Source organism: Hylobates moloch, unplaced genomic scaffold (assembly GCF_009828535.3).
Source record: "Hylobates moloch isolate HMO894 unplaced genomic scaffold, HMol_V3 SCAFFOLD_14, whole genome shotgun sequence".
Lineage (NCBI taxonomy): Eukaryota > Metazoa > Chordata > Mammalia > Primates > Hylobatidae > Hylobates > Hylobates moloch.
In genome coordinates, this window is record NW_026652289.1 from 35966704 (window position 1) to 35990679 (window position 23976).

Below are 23976 nucleotides of genomic sequence, written 5' to 3' on the forward strand. Positions count from 1 at the left end.
ATACTTAATTTTAGTTATTTTATTTTTCAATGCTAGACTTTCCCTTTGATTTATTTTCATTCCAGTTTACATGGTAAAATCATCCATTTTGGAACTCAATTGCCTAGAAAATATTTATCTGCTCACCAAAGCAATTCTAAACTATTCCTACGATTCATTCCACTTTGATTTGTTCTGCTGAATTGGTGAACCTCATATGTAAGGTCATCTTCTGCTGAATTGGTGAACCTCATATGTAAGGTCACCTTTGCACCAGAAGTGAAGGTCTTACAATGAAGCATTCACAGATATAGATAGGCTGTATTCAAAGAATGTTGACACATATTCAGGAAGAGAGAGAAAAGCAGGCATGTCTAGGGAGACAAAAGCATGAATCCCTCCAAATTTGCCTGCCTGTTATGCCCCCAAAATGCAATGTCCATTGTCCATCAACAAACTACACAATACACATGTGTTTCATGACAACTCCCTGTCTTGTTATTCAGTCTCATCTCACACTTCTTTGTCCATTGCCCCAACACCATTGAATTCCTTTCTGTTTCTCAAATATATTCAAGGTTTACTCTATTATGCAAACTTACCCATACTCTTCTCTTTTTTAAGCCCTGACTCCCCCACTTAAATGGATAAGTTGTACACATCCATAAAGCCCCAGCTTCAAGTCCATTTCCCTGGGGATATAATCTCAGACACTCCGGATCACATTGAATGTCCTTGTTATCAGATTCGTAATTATTTGTTTAACGATTCTCTTCCAATGATCAGTGAGGGCATGGATCACATCTGTGTTGTCCAGTGTTTTACTCCCAGTGCCTACTGCAGGGCTTATGTCAAAGTACATAACCTTTAACTTCATAGAAAGGAAACGAAACCAATGCAAAAACCTTCCCAGGATTCAAGAAATTTTGTAAATTACTTCTTACAAGAAACATGTTCCGATTTTAATATAAATAAAGCTAGACAGAAATTTTGAGCTGGAAGAAATTTTTAGAAACCAACCTACATAATCACATCACCTCACTCATAAGAAAACTGAGGACCAGAGAGCACCAGTGATTAGCAAAGAGTTAATATTAACGATGATGATAATAATAATGGCAAAATGCAAGCAATCTCAGTCAATGACAGACTAGTCCACAATGCAGAATCCCTCCTATCTACTCCAAATGTTCTCTGTGATTCTCAGCAATAGTGCAACAACTCAGTGGTGGCAACTGATCATGCCAATGATCAAGAACTCAAGTTTGTAGAGGATTTGCTTTCCTAGTAGAATCAAATCAATGTATCTTTAAAACAGTGTCATTCTAACATACACTTGAATAGCAATTTCAGGGTTTTTTTTGTAATGAAGACATTTATTAAATCATTAGAGTGTTTTACTTGCAAGTACACAAAACCTAGCAAAAAGTGTTTTCCATAATAATGAGTTTCATATGTCACGCATAGCCCAGAGGTAAGTCAATTCCAAGGATAATCCACAGACTTAATGATGTCATGCATGAGCCAGGTTCTTTTGGTCTTCCTGCTTTGCAAATCTTTGCACACTGGCCCTTGTCCTCACGACTTATTTTTCTTGGTCGTAATGTGACTGCAGTAGTCCCAAGCACCATATCCTAAAAGAGGAAAAAAAGTTTCCCATTTCAACAGCAAGAGAAACTTTCTCAGAATCTCTACCTAAGCCCCACTGGCCAGAACTGTGTCAGAAGCTCACTTCTGAACCAAATGCTATAAACAGGGTCATTAAATCACCATGGTTAACCTAGACAAATCAGCATTTTTTTTCTTGCTTTGGAGAAGGACAGTTTCTCGTGAAGTAGATAGCTCAAGAAGGGGGCAAAAGTCGACCAGCTGATGCCAGTAGGTAATGAACGATGCTTGTCATATTTATTTTAGACTTTTTTTTAAGATCAGATGATTGCTTAGCTGAGATTTGATAGGGGAAATGTTAAGTATTTTTGACTTCTGTCAAATTTTATAAAAAGGTTTTATAATATTTTAACTTCTCTGTGATGTCTTAATTGCTAGTACAATACATCCAATTGCTAAACATTTTCTAAGATCGAACATTAATTATTCAGAACTTCAACTCTATCTGCTAAATAAAATGAAAATAAATGCACGGGGCTTTTTTGTTTGTTTGGTTGGTTGGTTTGGTTGGTTTTTTTGTCATTATTAGCCCAACAGCTACTTCTGAGATTCTGTCTTAAAAGGAACAAAGACCAACTATTTATATGAAACTGATCAATATGAAGACACATCCGGAGGATCTGACTGTATTGTGTTAGACGAAATTAGTATGCCAGAAGCTCAAATGTCAAAAAGACAGAAGACTCAACTTCATGAGGGATTTGTTAGCAGTCAGACATAGCACATTGTCCTGTACAGACATATGCTGTCTATGCTAAGCATTCTTGATGCTATCTTAATGAATAGAGGAAGAACTCATTTTGAATCTGTAAAGTTTACCACCAAGTTGAATAATTACACTGACAATTGGAAAAAAAAAAAGCTCTTAAATTTTCCATGTTCCTTTTTCATATAAAAACATTATTTTTCAACCAATCTTTCTCCTGACACCCAACCATTGTACTCCATATCAAATAAATAGATAAAAATATTAATTTCCCCCATGTCTGTCCTAGTCTATGAATGTTCATGTTTATTTATAATCACGGTTCTCTTGGGCTGCAAGCTGCCTTTGGGAGAAGGTCTCTGTGTCTGTTTATTCAGTCTCTACATCACACTTAACAGAGTGTCACATGAAAAGGTGCTTTGTGATTGTTATCAGGAATCTAATTGTAAGAGGAAGAATTAAAATGAATTTTATACCTGTTTAAGTTAACTAAGCAGTGGCTCCTCATTCAGATGAAGAACATTGTTACAGGAAAAATGTGATTTTACCATTACATCTCATGAATACTGACAATCAGTGACAGGTTAGAGAATGAAAAGAAAATTTTAAAAATATATGATGACTTAGCAATAACTTGATATATTTATAATGGATGTATTTATAAAATCAAAATAGTTTTGAGAATATTTAAAATTAGAATATAGTGTTATATAACACTATACAAATGTTAACAAAATATATTGTATTAGCTAGAGTTGGAGGCCACAGATTCTCATTCTGTTTCACTTGACCACAGAGGATATCAAAGAGCTCAGAAACTTTAAAGGAAAGCACATGGACAGGCATAAGAAAACAGCAGGAGTCAGGGTGCAGTGGGGGGCTGTTGGTAAGAAACATAGACAGACAAGGACTCCAGAGAGGAGGACTCTTGAAGGAAACTACTCCAGAGCCACTACGCTAACACACCTGCTGCTTAGTTTCTGAAACTGCAACACCTCCGCCACTCATCATTAACACCTCTCAGACCAAATTAAATTGTTTCTAAAATGCTCCTGTGTCTTTGCATCTCTCCTTCAACACAAAGTCCCAGATAGTTGAGCCTCCTCCAACTGAGAAGAGAGAAGACACGCTCCTTTCCATTTCTGAAATGGAATCCTCCCAAAACTGACACAGTGGTGAACTTGTCCAAACCACAGAAAGCATACAGATGCTGAGTAGCCAAGAGAATACAAAAAGGACCCTGTCTGTCATCTGAGTATCAGGCCTACCTTGTTTGTGCTTCGCATAGTTGCAAATTTTTTCATATTGAAGATTTCTGGCAATCCTGTGATTAGCAACATTCCCTTAAGCCAAAGCCTAATCCAGAGCAAGGTCTGAGAGAGATGAGAAAACTGCAGAAGAAAAGTTTGAAACTATTGATTCATGAGGCTTAAGAAAAGAGGCCATCTTGATAACATAAAAGTGCAAGGTGAAGCAGCAAGTGCTGATGTAGAAACTGCAGCAAGTCATCTAGGTCTAGTTAAGATCATTGATGAAGGTGGCTACATTAAACAATATATTTTCAATGTAGATGAAACAGCCAGCCTTCTACTGGAAGACGATGCCATCTAGGACTTTCATAGCTAGAGAAGATAAGTCAAAGCCTGGCTTCAAAGCTTCAAAAGACAGGTTGACTCTCTTGTTAGGAACTAATGCAGCTGATGACTTTAAGTAGAAGTCAGTGCTCATTTATGAATCAGAAAATCTTGAGATTCTTAAGAATTATGCTGTCTGCTCAGTCTGTGCTCTGGAAATGAAAAACAAAGCCTGGATGACAGTATCTCTGTCACAAGATGGTTTACTGAATATTTTAAGTAAACTTACTGCTCAGGAGAAAAAGAAAGATTCCTTTCAAAATATTACTGCTCATTAACAAAGCACCTGGTCATCCAAGTGCTCTAATGAAGGTATACAAAGAGATTAATGTTGTTTTCATGCCTGCTAACATGACATCCATTCTGCAGTCCAGGGACCAAGGAGTATTTCAACTTTCGGTCTTAATAGTTAACAAATACATTTTGGAAGCCTATACCTGTCATAGATAGTGATTTCTCTGATGGATCTGGGTAAAGAAAATTGAAAATCATCTGGAAAAGATTCACCATCGTAGATGCCATTAAGAGCATTTGTGATTGATGGGAGAATGTCAAAATATTCGCATTCACAGGAGTTTAAAAGAAGTTGATTCCAATCCTTGTGGATGACTTTGAGGGGTTCAAGGCTTCAGTGGAAGAAGTAACTGTAGATGTGGTGGAAATACCAAGGGAACTAGAATTAGAAGTGGAGCCTGAAGATGGGGCTAACGCTGCAATCTCATGATAAAACTAACAGATGAGGAGTTGCTTCTTAATAGATAATCAAAAAAACTGGTTTCTTGCGATGGAATCTGCTCCTGGGGAAGATGCTATGGACATTGTTGAAATGGCAACAAAGGACTTAGAATATTACATAAATTTAGCTAATAAAATGTCAGCAACTTGGGGAGGATCGACTCTAATTTTGAAAGAAGTTCTACATGGGTAAAATGCTATAAAATTGCACTGCATGCTACAAAGAAATCTTTTATGAAAGGAATAGTCAATCATTGTGACAAACTTCATTGTTGTCTTAATAAAAAAATAATTGCCACAGCCACAGCCACCCCAACCTTCAGCAGCCGCCACCCTGATCAGCCAGCAGCCCTATGGATCAAGGTAAGACCCTCCTCCAGCAAAAAGACTACTGCTCACTAAAGGCTCAGGTGATTGTTAGTGTGTTTTAGCAATAAATTATTTTTGATTAAGGTGTGTACATTTTTAGACCTAGTGCTTTGCACACTTAGCAGACTACAGTATAGTGCAAACATAATTTTTATGTGCACTTGGAAAGCAAAAAATTCATGTGACTCATTTTATTGTGATAGTCACTTTATTGTAGTAGTCTAGAACTGAGCCCACAATATCTTTGAGGTATACTTATAAATGCCCCTTCCTAAATGTATCCTGCCAGAAAGGAAAAAAGAAATGGATACTTGGGACATCATGCACCTATGCAACAATAAACATACTCACTCTTTCCCCCAAATGGAGACACTTCAGCATCTTATCAGTGATTTCACACAACTCCAAGCCCAAACTAACTGGATGATGTTCATTCTTCCTATGCAATCACAATCCCATGCTTAAATTCTGCTTTCATGAACAAGTGTTTAGCAGCATACCCCAAATGCAGTACTAAAATAAAAAGAAAATGAATTAGGAGCTAAGATATATAAATGTATTCATCACTCTGTAAAAACAGAAAGTCTAGAGGATAGTAATCAAATTTCTATAGCAGCAGGTGAAAGAGTAACTCCTATTTATGACTTTTCTCCTTTCTTGTCCATTCTGCATGCTCTGCCTTCAACCAGCACCCCAGCTGACCGGTTAAGTGTTGACATTTAACCTAATGAGTTACTCCAGCTTTTATTGTTGTTGATTCCAAGTCTTTGACAGCCTTTCCAGTCTGATTCTTTTCTACCATCTACTTTTACTACTGTAAATAGTAGGATAAGAAGGTACCGCAAGAGACTACCTGGATTCCACCCACAATTCTCCTGCTCCATTGTAAAGTAGTAACGCACTTTGTCCTTCATGGTCAGGATCACTTACGCCAGCCAGCACTAAAATCCATATCATTTCCTCTTTTCCTGGAGTCATAAGAAGCTGAGGATGGCCAGATGGCAATATGAGCTTCCAATTCAATGGAAATATTGTTGTCTGTCTTAGTGGAAACATTCTTCCTTGTGGATTAATACCTCTAACCAGCAGACCCCAACTTATTGGAACAAGATGCAAAAAATTTTTAAAGTCATACCAATACTGTAACTGAAACTTCAATAGGCCATTTCCAATATCCTATAATAATAGATGTTTCCGAGTTATGGCAAATATGCTGAGGATAATGAATCAAAACATGGCAGTCTTTCCCCTGTCCTTTTTTCTCTTAACCATTTTCATTAGAAACAATGTTATGTGAAAATCTGTACCAAGGGTAGAGCAATAAGGAAGTCTTCTAATGGTACTGCTTGCAGATGCTTTATGGCCAAGGACAACAAATCCAAATTCACGTTAAGTATCTATTCCAGTGTGGAAATATTTGCAACCTCTATCTCAGACGGATTTCAGAGTTATTATCCTGCTACCAGACACCTGACAGGTCTTCTCAGGTGTAATATATATGTGGATTTTTGTGTCACTCACTGGATGGCAAATTGGACATCCATTAGTAGAAGCGGCCTGAATAGTCTTAGTGAAGGGGAAGTCCATGTTTATAAGCGCATCTTGAACATCTTACCTTGTTTCATGACACTTGAAGCATTTATGTAACTAACATAAGGGAGAAACACTTCCAGAAAACCAACACTGATTACTAAGAGCCTCCTCTGCTGTGGGTATGATCTTACGTAAACATTCCAAAATAATCTCAAACTGCAATTTTTCTGAAAAGTATATACCTCATCCCTAAACCCTCTTGTTATGATTTTTCAAACTTGTCCTCAACCCCCTGGTCACATGGACAAGCCACTGGCCATTCCCCATGGACTGCTATACATACAATACATCCTGATTTTAAGACATCTCTTCATCTAGACACACTTTGCCATCAAGTGGAGGAACAACATACAGAACTTAAAATTACTCTCTACGTTTTTTAGGGACCAACTCTCCTGGTGCCATATATCATGAAAAGTTATATAGAAAACTTGTTCATAGCTTGTTAATACATATAGTTTTTAAGGAGTAAGAAAGTCAGATGCTACTTATTTGTCTTGTGTCCTTAGGACCTGCTTGGTCCTAATCCTATTTGAACCACTTCTATTTTATGATGGAGGGTAGTTGGTGTGTTCACGTTATAAATAGGTAGACCATATAAAACTCCATCATAATGGGAAATTTGACTCAAGTGTCATGATTATATGGCTCTTATGATCAGAATCTTAGTCACCATGAGAAATGAATAGCACACCAAGAACTTGTTCTTAGAAGTGGCATGTTTATTTGTTTAAAGAAGGTGGTTTTGTCCCCGAAACTAGGACTTCATCCTCAATGACCACAAATATGTCCAGCATTATTGAACCTGGTGCTTTATAAAGACCAAGGACCATAGCTATTTGTCTTGAAGCCTAGATCACTGGGGAAAAGTAATTTGTTCCGGGCTCCATTCATATTTGGAAGCTCACATAATTGGGAGGGAGTAGGACCCTCACTGGGGATACAATTTGCTTCTAAAAACCAAAAGCCCCACTAAGCATTTTGCTCCTTAGCGTTTGAGGTTCCAGATCAATGGATTACCAGAAAATTCACTGAGGTGGTATGCCTGCGCATTTCTGTGGAACTGATCTCCAAATCTATACCCTGCATGTGTCTTGCCAAGGCATTTAAGATACCTGTCCATTCTTTCTCTCTAGGTGCTATCAATATGATAATATTCATGTAGCAGACTAGCAAGATATCCTTTGGAATTAAGCGATAGTCAAGGGCCCTAGAAACGAATTTGGACACTGTTAAAACCATGAGGCAAGACAGAGAAGGTATACTGCTGCCCTTCTTGGTTCAGTCAAATTTCTGCTGATATTTTTATTTATTGAGAGAGAGAAGAAAAGCATTTTCAAATCCACAGATGCATTCCAGGTGCCAATGAATGCACTGAGTTTCTCCAGCACATCTGGAACAGCAGTTACAGTGTAAGTCAAATCTATTTCTTTTGAAGATAACTCACTCTCATTCTACAAGGTCCTTCATTTTCTGCACTTCCGCAGCTACAGAGATAAGTAGAGTTATATTAGGAATCACCACGCCTGCTTTTCTCAAGTCTTTGATGGTAGCGCTAATCTCTCTCTGGAGGAAGATTCCCCTAGGGATGGGATATTGCTTTTAATTTACTATTTCATTAAGGACAAGAAGTTCTAGGGGACATAATAGGACCATAATAACTTTTACTTCATGGGTCACAAAATCTAGTAGGGGTTTTTCTAGTACCTAAGTGTGTGAGTGTGTGAGTGTGTGTGCGTGTGTATATGTATTTTAAATAATCTTAAATTTAAAATATATACTATATAATTAGGAAAGGGAAACAGAATAACTTTGGGGTCTATTAAGCCAAAAATTTATTTATTATCTGACACCCATGAACTACCACTCTAACCTATGGACTATAGTGGTATTCCAGATTTTGGAGCAATAGTGTAACATTGACTTGTACACACTAATCCACAAAAGATGTGAATATTTTCCTTTTCCTAGTGATAAGTTGTGCCATATATCTTTGAAATAGACTTGGAGAAAATATCATAATATACACTTTGATATTACTACAGCATCCAACCACAATACTATCTCCCTTCATTTCATTCTAGGAGCACTAGGTCTAGGAACTGACTCAGGCATTGGGATAGCAATATAGGTTTAGGATAGCAAATATACATTATGATTTCTCAGGTCTGGTCTAAGTTCACCAAATATAAAGCTCTTTCCTACCCCAAAATACCCAACCAATTGTACATATCATTTAGGAAACTTGTATCAATTTTAAATCTGCTTTGTCCCAAGGAATCACATGACATTAACTAAGGTCAAATATTCCTGAAGTTCTGTTTGCCAGGTTGGCCTTTTGATTCTGGAGTTTAAATGGAACTACAGTCAACCCTCTGTATCTGTGGGTTCTGCATTCTCATTGTCAAACAACCTCAGATCAAAAATATTGAGGGGAAATAACAATAAAATTAAAAATAATACAGATTTTTTAAAAAACAATACAGCATAACAACTATTTTCACAGTATTTACATTGTATTAGGTATTACAAGTAATCTAGAGATCCTTTCAAGTATATGGGAGGATGTGCATATGTTAGACACAAATATTATACTATTTTATGTCAGGAACTTGAGCAACCCCAGATTTTGATATCTGCAGGGAGCCTTGGTCCCAATCCTCTGTAGAGGGTCTACTGTTACTTTGCTTCAGCTCCTCTGCAATCTCCTACTGACTGAAACCAGGAACCTACTTCAAGTGCGATCTCTCATAAGCATCTTGAACCCTAAGCAAATTATCACTAAGCATCTGCTCTCTTTACACAATGTTTTTCTCAAAGTCTTGGTAAAGAGTGTCTTCTGGTGTTTCTCAGGGGATAAAGTCAGGAAATTATCTGAAGTAACACATGGTGAATGGACTCCCACCTTCTAACCTCTAAGTCTTTGCAGCATTCTCTCTGTACTATACCAAGAGTTTTCTGTCATTTCAACTTTTTTCTTTCTTTTAACTGCAGGCCATCCTTAGTTCCAGGTTGCAGATTTAGGCATCCATCCAAACAAACAATTAAACTCACTCCCAGGGAATCCAGCTAAGCATACTGAAACCATATCAATTAAATTGGCCAAATCAAAAATGATGATTGTTACTCATTTTACGAATAAGCTCAGATTCATTCCTACACACATTTCCCAGATTTTGATCAACATGAATTAGTAAAGCCATATAACTATTTTTTAGGTGAAAGCATTCTTCTTAAGGCTGGACTTTGTAATTTTCTCCAGGAGCATCCTGAATTACAGTGCTTATTACATTTGGGGAGGCAAGAAGGGTCTAGGAAAGAGCAGAGAAGATGGCTAAGAAGAATGATCTGCTTTTAAGGTAAATAGCTTAGGTAAGAGATTTATTCAAAATTCTTTCATGCAAGTGTGAAAGAGTTTCATCAACAAGGAGAAAAGGGCTGCTCTGGCTGCCATGGGAGTTGCAAGGCTCTGATTCTCCCCTTATACATCCTCATTTAACTGTATTCTTTTCCATCATTATCCTATTGATCTAATATCTGGAGAAGCTTTGAATTTATTTAATATTATCCTTTAGTGTCCTGCAACTCAAATGCTAAGTTTAGGTTATAACTACCCCATCTTCCTGTAAGCATAAAACCAAACAAGAGACAAGAGGTTCTTCTGGCCTCCAGGAGAAGTTTAAGACCTTTGATTTCTCATGTAATGTCATTTTAATACGTGGGGTTCTAGTCTTTCCCAATCATTTTTCTAACGTAGACATAAAAGATGGGGAGAAGGTTTGAATTCAGTGGATATTATAATTTAGCTCAAACGTTAAGCACAGACTTTGCCTGTTTCCACTCTATGGAAGCATGAAATGAGATCAAGATAGTCTCTAGATTTCAACTGGTATCTTTAACAAGGTCTTCAGCATTTTAGCCTGCCATGATCCTTCAGCAGCCATCTTGACTCCCTTCTGTCTTTGATTCATGGAAGTGGCAAAATGGCCACTCAACAATTTTTCTTCAGAAAAGTATTTCATTCAATGTAATCTTAGGCAATCAGAGTGATATTTCATTGCACATCCTGAGCTACCAGGCTTCCAACCTAAAATACTATTTTAGCTCAAAATAGGTAAGATAGGTCTTTCCAAATACCTGTATTAATCATGGGTTCTACTGCTTATAAGCCATTCTCTATATCTCCCTCACCTTGTCTCTGCACATTTTTCCACCTCAGCTCCATTGATTGATGGTTCTGCCTTCCTCTTCTGTTTTTAATGATTCCTTTGATTTCATTTAGCCCATCCAGGTAACACAAGATGATCTCCCTACTTTAAGGTTAGCTGATGAATAGTCTTAGTTCCATGTGCAAACTTCCTTACATTAGTTCCTAGATTAACGTTTGTTCGAATAACCAAAAGATGGAAATCTTGGAGTGCACCTTTAGAATTCTGCTTACCACACTTCCACATGCTAAAACCCTAATTAGAGCATACAACTGAGCAAGACAAAACAGCGCATGCCATAACCTTCACTAGCTAATAGTGAGCAGATAGAGGATCTAGAAGTTTGGAGGCGAGGCTTTTTTTTTTTCGTTGGAGTTTCGCTCTTGTTGCTACAGCTGGAGTGCAATGGTGCGATCTTGGCTCACCACAACCTCCACTTCCCAGATTCAAGCAATTTTCCTGCCTCAGCCTCCCAAGTAGATGGGATTACAAGCATGCACCACCACGCCCAGCTAATATTTTGTATTTTTAGTAGAGACGGGGTTTCACCATGTTGGCCCGGCTGGTCTCGAACTCCTGACCTCAGGTGATCCACCCACTTCGGCCTCCCAAAGTGCTGGGATTACAGGCATAAGCCACCACACCTGGCCGAGGCTTTATCTTGTACCTATTCAAATACAATGGGTTTATCAATCAAAGAAACATGTAGGATAAGATACCGAGTGACCCTCCACAAATGAAACAATGTCCACTACTGGAAGCAAAATTTCTTTTGTTCTTTGACTTGGTACATTTATTATTTTTACCATCTTAGTAAAATTAAACAATTAAATTTACATCATTCAAACATACTTCTATTCATGCCAATCAACTAATTGAGGAACAATTTGTGAAGTCTCCTAATTAGCACTTAGTTCCCCAAATAACCATTTTCAATGAATAATTTATCACTTAAATGTTTCTTAAAGAAAAATGAAAGCCTGAATCATAAAAATTTGGTGGGCTTTCCACACTTGCTATTGATTTAATGATACATAAACACATGATACAATTGTAATTGATATTTTCTCTAGGAAAATAATTATTAGAACATATTGCAATTTATTTGATAGAAAATTCTTATCAAGGGCACTCACTTAAACAGGTAAACTCAGCAAACTATGACAAATACACAATCACTTTTTTCTTTATTAGGATAGTTACATTAGATACTTGGTTACCAAATAAAAGTTACATAATTGATGTTTATTTCTCAAGTTGAAGAGAGAGGCAGTATGAATTGAGTGCTTCTAAATAGGAACAAGTCTTATAAATGTCTTCTGTCTAGTGGTTGCTCTCAAACTATTTCAAAAAAAGGCAGAAGAGGAAAGAATACTTTATAACTTACTCTATGAGATCTGTATTACTCTGAAAAAACAGATAAAGATATCACAAGAAAAGAAGCTACATGGCAATATCCCTTATGAATCAGCAAAATAAATATAACAGTTCATTTAAACGATTCTACCCCACAACCAAGTATGATTGATACCAGGAATGTAAAAGTGGTTTAATATACAAAAAATCAATGTAATAAACTTTCTTAATAGAATGAAGAAAATAGATAATACGATCATTGTAATTCCTGTAGAAAAAGCATTTAAAACCCTTTTACTTAAAAAATTCAAAATTAGAAATAAGAAGGAACTTCATCAACTTGATATAAAAGGTATCTGTGAAAAACTGACAGCTAATATCATATTTAATGGTAAAACAATGAAACATTTCCACCTAAGATAAAGAACAGGACAAGAATGTCTGCTTTCACCATTTATTCAACATTGCACTGGAAGTTGTAACTTGAAAATCAAATTAGGCCGGGCACAGTGGCTCACGCCTGTAATCCCAGCACTTTGGGAGGCCACTATTTGGGAGGTGGGCAGATCACTTGAGGTCAGGAGTTTGAGATCAACCTGGGCAACATGGTGAAGCCCCATCTCTATTAAAAATACAAAAATGAGCTGGGCATGGTGGCACACACCTGTAAGCCCAGCTACTTAGGAGGCTGAGGCAGGAAAATTGGTTGAATCCAGGAGGCAGAGGTTGCAGTGAGCCAAGATTGCATCACTGCACTCCAGCCTGGGTGACAGAGCAAGACTCCATCTCAAAAAAAATTTTTTTAAAAAGTAAATGAGGTGAGAAAAAAGAAATAAAAGGCCTCTAAATTGGAAAGGAAGTAAAACTATCTCTATTTGCAGATGAAATGATCTTCCACATAGAAAATTCCAAAGAATACACAGAAAAGTTACAAGAGCTAACAAATGTATTAATCAAAGGTTCAGGATGTTAGATCAACACATAAAAATCAGCTGTGTTTCTATATGACAGCAATGAACAATCTGAAAACAAAATTAAGAAACCAATGCCATTTACAGAAGCAGCTAAGAGAATAAAATAGCTAGGAACAAATTTAACCAAGGATGTGGAAGACTTATATACTGAAAACCCACAAAACATTTCTGAAAGAAATTAAAGAAGACAAAAGAAAAGCCATCCCATGTTTATGCATTGGAAGACATACTACTAATAAGATGGCAATATTTTCTAAAGTGATCTACAGATTTAATGCAATCTCTATCAAAATTTCAATCAACTGTGCTGTGGTAGAAATGAACAAGCTAATTCTAAATTTCATTTGGAATTTCAAAGAATATTAAAATGGCTAAAACAATCTGAAAAAGAGAACAAAATTGGAGGAGTCACACTTTTCAATTTCAGAAATTACTACAAGGCTACAGTAATCAAAACAGTGTGCTTCTAGCATAAGAGTAGACATGTTGCTCCATGGCACAGAATTGAGAGTTCAGGAATCAACATCTATGGTCAATTTATTTTCAGCAAGGGTATCAAACCTATCTAATGGAGAAAAATAGAATTTTCAACAAATGATGCTTAGAAAACTAGATATCCACATGCAAAATAATAAACTTTGCCTCTTACTTCACACCATATGCAAAAATTAACTCAAAATGGATCAAGGTCCCAAGTGTAGGAGCTAAAGCTATAAAACTCTTAGAAGAAAATATAAATATATTCTTCAAAACCTTGAATTAGGCAATTTTTGTGCTGCTGTTGTTGTTATGACCTCTAAAACACAAGAAATTAAAGGATAAAGATAAATTGGACTTCAACAAAATTAAATGTTTTTTTCATTTCAAAAGACACTATCAAAAAAGTGAAATTACAACCCATACAATGAGAGAAAATATTTGAAAATCATGTATCTGATAATAGTTTATTACACAGACTACATGAAGGACACTTACAACTTAAAAAAAGGCAATCATTACAATTAAAAAATGAACAGAGGACTTGAAAAGATGTTTCTCCAAAGAAGATCTGGACATGGCCAATAAATACATGAAAAGATGCCCAACAACATTAGACATTAGGAAAATGGAAATCAAAACCACAAAAGTTAACTTCATCCACAAGGATGAGTATACTTTTTTTCTAAGAAAAAAAAAAGGAAAATAACAAGTGACAGTGAGAATATGGAGAAATTGGAACTTTTGTGCATTGTTATAGGAATATATTTTAATATGGTGCAGTTACTGGGGAAAATTGTTGGACATTTTCTCACCAAGTTAAACACATAATTCCTGTATGATCCTGAAATTTCACTCCAAGATATACACTTAAAAGAATTAAAAATAGATGTTTATTCAACAACTTGTACATTGAAGAATTATTCATAGTAGCCAAAAAGTGGGGAAAACCTGAAAGTCAATCATTGAGTTGGACATGGATAAAAGGATAAACCATGGACAAACAGTTAAACAAAAGTGGTATATCCATGCAGTGGAACATTATGCAGCTATAAAAAGAAATTAAGTAATGATACATGGTACAACATAAATGAATCTTGAAAACATTATGTTAAGTGAAAGAAACGAGACAAAAGGCCACATTGAATGTGATTCTATTTGTATGAGTTTCTATGAATTGTCCAGGATATACAAAATCATACAGATAGAAAGTAGATTAGTGATTGCCAAGAAATCAGGAAGGGGAAAATGGGAAATGAAAAGGAAATAATAGCTAGTGAGTACAGGGCTTTGTCTTTGGGGTGAATCCAAGGTTCTGGAACTAGATGCTGATGATGGTAACATAAAATTCATGAATGTACTAAAAGTCATTGAATTTACACCTTAAAATAGTGAATTTTATGTTATGCGAATTATACCTGAATTTAAAAGTGTTTGTTGAAGTGGCTTAACTAATAATATGGGGCAAACAAAATATTTAGTTGATAGTGGTTTATTTAAGCAAAAAAATAAAATATATGAATAACCTAAGATTGACTCTGGTGTTTATCTCCAACTCCTCATAGGCAGAGCACTGGTGAAGTTTTTATGCTAGTAAGAATACTATAGTAAATACCAATAGTCAGGGGCCTAGTTTGTGCCAGACACCCTACTTGCCACTTCATATAGATGAGTTATTTTAAGGTTATGACCAAAACATTACTATCTCCTTTATATTGATAAAGGCTTTACATTTTAAAGAGGCCAAATGATTTGACCAGATACATGCAACTATTCAGGAGTGCATCATTCATGTTCAAGTGTGCGCAATACAGAATCCATTCTTGCCCTTTCTACCACGCTTCTCTCATTCTCTAAACTGGATATGACTTCTGCCAGCTCTATCTTTACTTTAATTTCCAAAAGTAAACATTTTCTCTTATCAATCCGCATTATATCCAAAGTTTCTGTACAAACTTCAGGGAATCTTCTCTTTTGAGAACAACCACTGAAATTTCAAATTTTCCAGATGACTTGAGTAATTGCATTTTATTGTGCCATTTAATTCCCATAATTTTAGAAGCTAACAAAACGAGTTCTTCTCTTGATCTAAACTCTTTAAAAACTTTTCTGCCTGGAAAAAAAAAAAGCAAAAAAAAAAAAAAAAAAGAAAGGAAAGAAAAAAGAAAAAGAATCTAGGTTTGGTATTATCCACATTACACTTGGGGAGAAAAGTCAGGCTTCCGTTTTCAGAATGGAGTGGAATCAGAAGAGATACTGATACCAACATATTTACACTTTAAAAATCCACTAAATGTTCAACAAAATATTTTAAACAGTTTTTAAAGAATTGGATATACCTGAAAGAAAGATGGGAGATATAAAGTCACAAGAAAGAAAGGAACAGAGGCTGGGAAGAGAAGCTAGCAACTAGGCAATTTGTTATACTAGGGACACACAAAGATGCTAGAGTATCAGTGGCAATGGGTGACTAAAGATGATACATTAGGCTGGGTGTGGCAGCTCACGCATGTAATCCCAGCACTTTGGGAGGCTGAGGTGGGTGGATCATGAGGTCAGGATTTCGAGACCAGCCTGGCCAAGGCTAACATGGTGAAACTCTGTCTCAACTAAAAATACAAAAATTAGCCGAGTGCAGTGGCGCGTGCCTGTAGTCCCAGCTACTAGGGAGGCTGAGGCAGGGGAATTGCTTGAACCCGGGAGGCGGAGGTTGCAGTGAACCGAGATTGCGACATTGCACTCCAGCCTGGGTAATAGGGAGAGACTACACCTCTAAAAAACCAAACAAAACAAAACACAACAACAACAAAAAAACAGATGATACACTGAAATTATTGACTGAGAGACCCTGCATAAAGGTGGACCCTCAGACAGGTCTCAACTTCAGAGAAAGGTTAAACTTAGGGAAAAACAACCATGTAAGACAGTCAACAAGACAGTGATTTTTTGCTTCCAGTTAGAAGATAAAAGTAAACATAAACACAATGACCAATGGCCTGCCTTCATATGAGATCGAGGACTGAATTTACAATATTTTATGGCCTTAAAAACTGCCAACAAAACAACATTATTTAAAATAGACAAGATCTCTAGTGTCCTTGTATGCCTGTCAGAAACAAATATAAATCTTCCCCACAGGAGGAAGGCATCCTCAAATGACAGGTGTCAAAAACCTCATATAGTGTGTTCAACAAAACCTGGACTCACGATTAAATCCCAATACACAATAGAAAATAAGCCACCATAAGTAAGAGCCAGTGGAAACAACAATAAACAAAACTAGATCTGTAACAACTTCATTATTGAAATTACTGGATGCATAATTTGAAAAAGAACGTTTAATACATTTTTAAAATGCAAAAAGAAATCATGAATTTGGAGCAAACGACTATCAAAGAATAACTAATGAAATAAAAAGGAAGGAAACACAATTTCCAGAAATGACAAATATAATAATTAAAATGAGAAAATCAATGACTGATTTACATATTAGTTAAGACATAATAAAAGAATTACTGACCTGGAGTTTGATCTGAAGAAATTACCAGTAATTCTGCTCAAAGAGACAGAAAATACAAAATGATATTAAAGACATATGGAGGATAGAGTCTAATCATATATATGTCTAATCAAAAATATAGGTGCAATCATAGTTCGAGAAAGAAAATACAGAGAATGGGCGAAAGGAAATATTTGAAGAGGTCATGTCTGAATAAATATATTTTCTTAAATATATGACTCCTCAGTCTGGAAGCCCAGTGAGTCCCAAGCAAGATAAATAGAAACCGACATGGAGAAATGCTGCAATAAACTACAAACCCCACAGGGAAGGGGAGAATTTAATGTCATTCTGGAAGAAAAATATTTAAATATATTGCTGTCAAAGGAATGCCATTTGTGCTGACGATTTCTCAATGGCAAAAATGAAAGACTGAAGAGTGCAGAATAACATTTTTAGAGAGCTGGAGGTAAATATTGTCATCTACAATCGTTAAATCCAGTGAAATAATATTTTAAGAAGTAAAATTCAAGAAATAGTAATAATAATATAATAATATATTCACCAAGAGAATTTGACATAAGTGCCATACACTATCACTTAAAGATATGAAGAAAAAATGAGAGAATCACAATGATAATTTAACAATTTTACCATAGTAATTATTACTTGTAATATAACACCCTCAATAACTGATAGTTCAAGTAGATGAAAAATTCAGCAAGGAGATAAAAAATTTTTAAAAACAATAGTCTAATTAACATATAAATTATGCTCCAAAATGTTGGAAATACACAATACTTTTTATCATACACAAAACTTAGAAATTACTACCAAGTCATAAGGCATTAAAATTATTCACAAATATCAAAGGAAAAGTGTCATATACAGTATAGTTTATTTTATATGTATATATCTCTCTCCCAAGAAACAAAGGGCAAAGGATATGAACAGTTATTTCATACTCAATCTCATTAACAATCAGAGAAATGCAAATTAAAACCATAATTAAATATCACTTTACTCACTTTATTGGCATATGTTTAAAAATCTGAAAGTGCCAAATGTTGTTAAAGATACCAAGAAATGGTAACTTTTATGCTCTGCTTGTGGGATCATAAAATGGTACCATCACTTTGACGGAGTTTGCACTAATTTCTTAAAACTTGGATATTTGCATGGCTTATAGCCCAGATTCTGTGCCTGGGTATATACACGTAGAGGCACTTTAGCACCTCTGAATTCATTTTCTCACCATCTCAAGTTCTTTCATCCAACTAAATGTCCACCTTTTAAAGAGAAAGAAAAATAAACCTTCTTGATAATATTAATCAGGTATCCCCAAATAAAAAGAGAAGGCTGGCCTAATTATGAATACATTGTTTCTTGGGGAGGGGAATGACAAACAGCATCTTCCTCCGCCAATCATAAGTGAATCTCCAACAAATTGGTGGAAACTCTCACAGAGAAGACTTAGTTTTCTAAACTCAACTGCTTATTCTTTAAGGGACTGAAATGGGATCACTGGTTTCTGCTGGTGATCAGGAGGTTGTGACACAGTGAGAAGGTCTTACGTAACCCTTAGTGATAATGCTGGGATTCGATTTTATGAAAGACTGTGAGTGTTAGTTTTTTTAAAGAAAACCAAAGGAAAACTAGCTAGCCCCTAGTTTCTTAAAAATTGAAGGACATTTTTAGTTTGTCATACCTGTTGGTCTGCAGACCACAATTAAACTCTGTATTTATTTTATGATTATTTTATTAATTTATTTTAAATTAAATAGAGACAGGGTCTCGCTTTGTTGCCCAGGCTAGTGTCAAACTCCTGGCCTCAAGACATCCTCCCGCTTTGGTCTCTGAAAGTGCTGGGATTACAACTGTGAGCCACTGCACCCAGCCATTCAACTATATATTTAATACACTTATTCAACACTCATTTCCTTCTATTTGACCCATCTCTGTGCTCCAGCCACTGAATGTCACCCTAGCTTTGGTAGGGCCCTATGATGTCCACATAGCTTTACTGATAACTGAATAGTTCATTATTAAGAATTCTTTAACATGAAGGAAGAATGAACATGAACATGAAAATAGAAAATATCACTTTTCAGAATGATGTTAACTCCAATAGAACTGAAGAGCTCTGAGTAAGGGCTCTCATTTCTGAATCATGCAACAGACAAGCATTGGGGACCTATTCTCTGAATGGCATTGTGCCAGGTATTGGGAGAACACAAAGCTGAATATGATACTAATTTTTCTCAGATCATTTACTTTGCAATGAGGAAACCACAAATCAGTACTACAGCAGAAGGTAAAACAAAATCTGTATCAAAAGAGGTCAAACATCTTATGGTTGAAGCAGAATAAGGAGGAACTGGTTCTGACCACAGCAGCCAAAAGTCTCCATAAATCAGTGGCGTTTGCACATGGGAATTTTAGAAACATCATGGGGAACGGCACAGAGGTATGAATGTGCACGTTCTTCAGTGAGGAGAGAGAATGATAGTGGTGAAATTAATAAAATGGGGTGGAAAGTGAGGCCAGAACGGTTTGGGACTAGATCACAGAGGTCTTAAGTGTCATTTTAATGCATTGTAACTTTATGCGGCAGGCTGTCAGCCTCTGAAGACTGTGATGGAGGGAAGAAATGTCAATTGACCTAGGTTTTAGGAAGATAACTGGGGCAGCCATGTGAATGACAGATTTGAAGATCTGGTTAATGAGGAATAGCTGGTAAGATACTTAAGGAATCCGGGTTTACTCATGTGATCTAGTGGATAAGTAGTTCCTCATAAGAAGCTTTTAAATGCTTTTTTTTTCTCATTTTATTTCCCCAAGTTTCACTTTTGCTCAGGCTCTTATTCAAATTCAAGCAGCTATAGAGTTTTCTTAAAAACTATGATGACGTTTTCAGATACATAAATACAACATTTCAACAGGAATTCTGAGAAAGATATTAAACAACTGATACAATCTGGCTCCTTAAAATTGGATTCTGATAGATGTAAAAGTCTGCTTTGCTGTAATAAAAATTCACATTGCAAAACTATTTGATTTTTGAATCAGGGAAAGCTGGTTAGAAATAGCATGAACTACAAGTAAGTGGAGAAAAATACCAAAAAAAAAAAAAAAAAAAAAGGCGAAGGGACAGTTAAGGGGCTAAAGTAATATGCATATTTCAGATAGTAGGCCTTGTCATTTTTACAATATATTTAATAGATTGGAAAGATCTGAAAAAAATACCCGCTTTGAGTATAGGAAGTCATAACAAAGCCTTTTTATATACAGAGCCAGTGTTAATTAGATGTGACTTTGAGAAGCCTTTTAAAGTGCAGGTGACATCAAGAGCACTGCTGGTGCCGAAACCAGCCAGTCAAGAACAACCTATTGGATACATCAGGAGGGAAAGTCTTTTCCCCAGAGACTGGTTATTTGATGATTGAAAAAGAATGTCTGGACATCAAATGGGTTTTAGAATGTTTAAGATACTAAAGTGTATTTCTGGGGAAAAAATTAGATTACAGACAGATCATAGAGCTATACAATGGTGGAGCAGATTGAAAGATGAGTAATTCTCAGCTTCTAAGATATTAAATGTCCCTGTAGCAACATATATGTGCATTTTCCCCAATAATCTCATGAAAAAGTCTCATGAATTGTGTTATGTTTATCACAGATGTTTCCCGGGTAGCAAAATTACACTAGTGAATTATCCTATTAGTTCATGCAAGGTAAGATTCTCTGCAATCAAATCTCAATAAAAAATTAAGGAAAATTAGCATGTGATTCTTTCCTGCCACACTTTTCTCTACTGCTCTTCTCATCCTCTGAAGGAAGGTGCCGTTTTAGTTTCTGCAGGCTGTGAATGCAAGAATGAGATGTGCCAGTAGAGGTTCTGGTGGCTATTGCTTGGGCAACTAAAGAGAAAATTGGTTGACAGGTTGACCCTAATCAAGGGTCTGTGTGATGTGATGTGATATGACAACCATGTGGTCCTCTCTGTTGACCATGCACCCTCCTTTGAGGAACACTGTACTTTCTCTTGTTTGTTTTCTCCCACATTTGCTGTGGTTTTGGTATATAATTTCTGCCTCGTTGATGAGACTGCAGTGCTAAGGAAATTGAGACCCAGGGCATAAGTCAGGAAATCCTACCATTAATCTGGCTTTACCAGTAACAGTCTCACTTTGGGAATAGTAAATACTATATGTGTATCAGGGCAGCTGATTTGGCTAAAACTATAGCTTGACTACTTTAGTAAAATATAACCTCCTCCTCCAAGAGTCTAAGGGGTCTTCTGTTATTTATTGAAAGGAAAATCACACTTCGTGGCATATATATATGTTTGCAGGTCAAGGCAGATGAGTGAAGAAAAACATGACTATGGAGTTATGGCATGTTGTTTTCCACTCTGCACCCTAGCCTGATAGACTGCTTCTTTGCCTGTATGAGGGGATAGTTTGGAATAGAAGCGAGAATTTGAGAAGTTATTTACATTGGGTGGGTTTTGAATACAAATAGTCCTTCCAAGTTTCAGTGATGTTGTGTGACAAACTACTTTCCAAGAAGCACAGTGAATGTTGATAACTGAGGCCATCAGCTGGCCATATCTGCTGAGTAAAGCCTTAAGGAGGAACACTGAGACCAGAGCCTGTGTAAGTAATCAGTAAGCTAGCCCTCCATCTCTAGGATCTGTTGGTTGGGGAAGATCTAAAAGTGGTTTTTAGATACTCTACATGCAATAGTTAAAAGTTATGTAAATATTTTAAAATTTTGAGATCATGAACCCAAGCCCACTCAGCAGAAAAGTGTTATGGCTTTCATGTATGTTTTTCTCTGTTTTCTGTTGCTTATAATACCTGAAACTGGATGCTTTATAAGGTAATAAAATTTATTTCTTATACTTCTGGAGTCTGGGAAGTCCAAGGTAGAGGATGAGGACCTTCTTGCTGCTGGGGATCCTCTGCAGAGTCCCAAGGTGGCACAGTGTACAGTCATATGGTGAGGGGGCAGAGTGTGCTTGCCTAGGTCTCTCTTTCTCTTCTTTTTTTTTTTTTTTTTTTTTTTTTTGAGACGGAGTCTCGCTCTGTTGCCCAGGCTGGAGTGCAGTGGTGCAATCTCGGCTCACTGCAAGCTCTGCCTCCCAGGTTCACGCCATTCTCCTGCCTCAGCTTCCCGAGTAGCTGGGACTACAGGCACTCGCCACCACGCCCGGCTAGTTTTTGTATTTTTAGTAGAGACGGGGTTTCACCTTGTTAGCCAGGATGGTCTCGATCTTCTGACCCCCTGATCTGCCCGCCTCAGCCTCCCAAAGTGCTGGGATTACAGGCGTGAGCCACCGAGCCCAGCCCTCTTTCTCTTCTTATAAAGTCACCAGTCCCACTCCTGTGATAATCCATTAGTCCATTAACCCATTAAGCCATTAATCCATGAATAGATTAATCCATTAATGGATTTACTTCTTAAAAGCTCTCTATGCTGCCAAATTGGGGTTAAATTTCTTTTTTTTTTTTTTTTTTTGAGACGGAGTCTTGCTCTGTCACCCAGGCTGGAGTGCAGTGGCGCGATCTTGGCTCACTGCAAGCTCCGCCTCCCGGGTTCACGCCATTCCCCTGCCTCAGCCTCTCCGAGTAGCTGGGACTACATGCGCCCGCCACCATGCCCGGCTAATTTTTTGTATTTTTAATAGAGACGGGGTTTCACCGTGGTCTCGATCTACTGACCTCGTGATCCGCCCGCCTCGGCCTCCCAAAGTGCTGGGATTACAAGCGTGAGCCACCACGCCCGGCCTATGCTGCCAAATTGGGGTTAAATTTCAACATTAATCTTGGAAAGGACAAATATTCAAATCATCGCAATATATATTAGGAAGACTGGTGAAACTTTCATTTTCCCAAAGAATTTTCATAAATTTACACTGGTTCCTCCACATATTCTCTTCTAAGACCATTTTGTTTTATGTCAGCTCTTATTCTAAGTCCTTGAAATAGAGATGTGCAAGTCCTACTTGCCTTCAATCTTGGTCATTCACTAGTCCATAAAAGTGGTTAAAGGCCCTGAGGGAGGTAAGAAATTCAAGGTCAATTTAATACTATGGGTTGGCCCTTGACAGGGTTGCCACATAAAATACAAGGTGCCCAGCCTAGTCTGAATTGTCAACCATAACAAATAATTTTTAGTGTAAATAGGTCCCAAATATTCCATGGGACATACTTATATTTTGAAAAATTAATTGAATATCTGAATTTAGCTAATAATACTATACTTTTATTTATTATATTTAAAAAGCTGAAAATAATTATATCATCAATAGGTTAAGAGAACCACACGTTTTACAAAATAGTATTCATCATACTTGTATAATTACCACCAAGTTAAGATGGTAAACCAGTGAGGGATTCAGCAAACATTTATGAAGTTGGTTTTGTGCTCTAAGCTTGATTCTACCAAATACTAACTCATGGATGGATATTTTGGATACTGAAATAAATAAGAAGTCTTAACATGAATATTTGAGCAAAATGACAAACACTCAATCAAGAAAAAAGTTATGAAATCAACAACAGGGTGAAACAGTTAGTATCCAAAAAGAATGTCAGATTTAAAAATATAGACATAAGGCATAACTTTTGGGAGAAACTGTATGTGCACTGTTTCAAAGAAATGTGAATGCTACTTTTTAGTTTGATTGTGTTAATATTACTTTTCCTTTTTCCAGAAATAAACAGTTTATTTTTAATTTAAAATTAGATGAAAATGTGGAGGTGCTGGGTTG

General features: G+C 36.6%; 1 long non-coding RNA gene across 2 annotated transcripts in view; it reads right to left on the minus strand.

The window, feature by feature from the left end:
* Window positions 1–1437: 1437 nt before the first annotated feature.
* LOC131381206 (uncharacterized) overlaps window positions 1438–23976 on the minus strand; it is a 43540-nt gene continuing 21001 nt past the window's right edge. For both annotated transcript variants that reach the window (XR_009209779.1, XR_009209778.1), the window contains 2 exons: window positions 5443–5604; window positions 1438–1613 (listed from right to left, as the gene is read on the minus strand). This is a non-coding gene — a long non-coding RNA (uncharacterized LOC131381206). The remainder of the gene's footprint in view (window positions 1614–5442; window positions 5605–23976) is intronic.